The sequence below is a fragment of the Fukomys damarensis genome, unplaced genomic scaffold (genome assembly GCF_012274545.1).
Source record: "Fukomys damarensis isolate Sample0158 unplaced genomic scaffold, DMR_v1.0_HiC HiC_scaffold_23, whole genome shotgun sequence".
Classification (NCBI taxonomy): Eukaryota; Metazoa; Chordata; class Mammalia; order Rodentia; family Bathyergidae; genus Fukomys; species Fukomys damarensis.
The window spans coordinates 25,258,122-25,261,907 of NW_022900935.1; positions in this window are offsets into that span (position 1 = coordinate 25,258,122).

Below are 3,786 nucleotides of genomic sequence, written 5' to 3' on the forward strand. Positions count from 1 at the left end.
TGCAAGCACAAGCCGTAGTTTAATTCCCAGTACAAAAAAAAAAAAAAAAAAAAAAAGAGCGGTGGGGGCTAGGGTTTAGCTCAGTTCAAATACCTAATATCCATGTTTTTCCTTCTGTCTCTCTCTCTCTTTTTTTGAGACAGTGTCACTATGTAGCTAGGACTGTCCTCACACTCGGAGTGATATTCCTGCCTCGGTCTCCCAAGTGCTAGGATTACAGGCCTGCCCCACTATGCCTGGCTTCCTCTTCTTCTTTTTTTTTTTTTTTTTTTTTTTTTTTTTTTTTTGGAGACTTTGTGCTCTCGAGTGGGCAGAGGCACCACTTGGGCAATCTATTGACATAGCAAGATGATGCTATATTAAAAGAAGAGGGGGCTGGGGATTTAGCTCAGTGTTGCTTCTGCCCACTCGAGAAAAGAAACTTTTAAAACATAAGTCAGATCACATCACCGCAAAACAAAACTGAGTTCTTTAAAGGCAAAGACCTTTAAAGACTTTTGTCTTTAGGATAAACCCTAACACATAATAAGTGCTCAATGAATATTAGTTAATGGACAAATGAATAATTTCAAAAGTAAAAACAAAGTCAAATCAACTAGCATCCTTTCATTTGGGAAGCTAGTGAAAGGCTAACAAAGTTCAATATGTTGGTCTCCGGGTAGAGTTTATCTGATCCACTTAAGTCGAAGATCTGAAGAGCAGATCAGACTTCAGGAATAAAACTACCTAACTTTCAGGAGATTGGTGAATATTTGCAAAACAAAGCACTTCTTTCTAAGCGGCTACATTAAAATCCTGGAACTATGTTGTTCACCCAGTCCCACCTTTCCACCTGTAGCATCATCTGAAGAAGTGCAAACGAAACCAGACATGAGTCCAAAGATGGGGCTCGTGTACAGGAAGGCATTTTCAGATTCCAAGTCTGGGTGTCTGTCTGGAGTAGGAATGCGCCAGGGCTGTCTCCTCCTCATGGTTAGAGAGAAGGGCAGAGCCCACTGGTGTGGGACCCACTTACCTGGACCCTCTGTAGCTCCCATACACACAGGGGAACTGTCACAATGATGGATAGCAGGTAGAGGGTGGCTGCCAAAGGGCGGACCCACTGTCTCCAGTTATTTTTGGAGGATGCGCAAGGCATGTCTGCCTTCCTAGAAGCAAGGAGGGGATTGAGGAAGATGGCACAGGGGAGTCCCAGCCTCTGGCTTTGTCAACTTATCATAAAGAGCTGGCGGGCAGCCTTACCAGCCGAAGCTGTAGGAATGTGAACGAAATTGCAAATCCGGGAAATCTGTAGACAAATCCAGTAAATCTGTAGACAAATTCAGTAAATCTGTAGGCAAATTCAGTAAATCTGTAGGCAAATTCAGGAAATCTGCAGACAAGTCCTTTCTCAGCCAAAGCTTTTGAAAGCACTGTCCCAAATGGGAGGGACAGGCCTGAAATGTGAGCCACTTTTCTGATGTCACAAACCCAACTGCAGCCGGCTTGTCAGGTGAGGCTTTGACATCAGAGCTAAGCTCAGACCCACCCTTGAGACTTCAAACTTCAACTCCTCTTTGCCTCAATAATCAAATTCATCCATTTAACAATGTAGAATTAAATTAGATAGCATATTTATAATCCAGTCTTCTAGTGTACCCCAAACCCTAAGACTCAGCTCTTTTTTTAAAAAAAAATTATGTTTGAAGTACATAATTATTACATTTATTGTGGAGAGTTTGTACATGTACATAGCATATCGTAGTTCTTTTTTTGTGTCTCTTTCCCCTCCCAGACATCCCTGTTCCACGTCTTATTCCACTTCCCATATGAAAAAACTCTCTTTCCATTTTTTCAATTCTTTTTTAACACGCTCCTGTTGGCTCAAACCACTGGTGGTACATGTATGACTGTCCATTTGTAAAAGGATCTAATACTTTTATCAGCATCTTAACTAACAAAATTAATAAAAAGCTGCACGATGGGACTGTCACGCACGTATCACCAGTGGTTCCCATCACGCAGCCGTGAGACATAGGAGTTAAGGCCCCCTTGTGAAAGTGTCAAGTCCCTTTTCTCTTCCTTCTACCTCCCTCCGACTCTTGTTCCCCTTATCTTCTAAAAAGATCTCTCTAGGCCAGGCTCTCTCTACGGCCAGGCCGGCCAGGCCATCACTCAAGCACCCAGGAGGCAGCCTGGGCCCCATCCACCACGGGAAGGAGAGCCACGCCTGCTCCTGACCCAGCCGCCATCGCTCAAATGCCGGGAAGTGCTTAGTTTGAATTCCAGATCTGCCATTTATTATCAACTTAACCTTAGGCAGAATTTTGAAGGTTAATTTCCTCATGTAAAACGTGGATATAATAAATCACACTTCGTAGCCCTGGAAATGCAGTGCTGCCAAAGAAACAGCACTTGTTCAGCATGTGTGAGGCCTGGGGTCAATCCCCAGTACTACAAAAATAAACAAGTAGCACTTGTATATTACTGAATACAGTGAGCAATTAGTCTTTGATATTATTTTAGTTTTGTTTTCTTTAGTTGTATTATATACTTCAGTTAATTAGGAGAGATCATTCCAGAGTTTGGAGTTTTACTTTTGTTAGGGTTAGGGTTAGGTTCAATTACCAGTAGGAAAAAAACAAGAGAACATACATACATACATACATACAACATCTGGTTATTTCCTTCAAAGTCAAGAGAGCATTTTCTGGATATTTTGTAGTTTTTTTGAGATATAATTTTATTTGCCATTGGTATTCAGCTTAGTAAAATAGATCGATATTTATACACTTAATACAGCCACTTAAACATGTTTTTTTTTTTTTTTTTTTTTTTTTACCAGGGATTGAACTCAGGCCCTTGTGCTTGTGAGGCAAGCGGCAGAACCACTGAGCCAAATCCCTGGCCCTCACTGAAATGTATTTCTAAGGCAATATTAGGAGGAAGGCAAAATGGCTGAATTGAATACTGAAATACGTTCATACTTTATCTAGTTGTTCATGTTATTTCCTTCCTAACAATTACAACTCTCATCAAGTCATTTTTTTCCCTGTACAACAGTTTTTTAAATGAGAAAAGTGCTAGAGAGATGGCCCAGTAAAGGCTGGCAGCCTATCTCAGCTTCTCCAAGACCTAGAAAAAAGTAGTTCAGTGAAGAGGCAAAGATGACCTCGGGGGTTAAGAAAAAGCCAACAGGAAAAGTAGAACTCACAGAGGAAACCAGAGAAATTAACGACAATGTAGAGAAAAGAATGAAAGCCTGGAATGCTTGCCCTGGCTCCTGGAGAGGTGTGCCAAACTCCATAAATACAAGGAGAGCCTGGGCAGGATCAGGAGCCCCAGTGATAAATGATGGACCAGCAGCACTAGCCTGAAACAAAGACCACAGTTGTTGGAAACAGTTAATACAGTGTGAGGTCTTACTCTGTGGGTCCTTCCACATGGCAAGCTAGAGTTGGAGAAGAAATCTATTGCATTTCGAAATGGTCATATTTGGGAGGGATTAATCGGGAGCCATTTTAGAAAGGGGTTAATTGAGCTACTCTGGGAGACAGAAGTCACAGAACTATACTTCAGGGTTTCTGAGGTCACCCTATCACAGTGACCGATTGGGAGATGGCTGTAGAGATAGTTGTGGAGAGGGGGGCGGGCTACTTAGAGACTTCTTGAGACGTTTAAGCAGTAGCGAACTCAGGCTAAGAAGGACACGATGGTGCTGTGCTCTGCAATGAGAAGCCAGGCTCCTAAAACGGAGGCAATACATTCCTGCAGAAGGAACAAGGGGAGACCAAGACTGGGGATAGC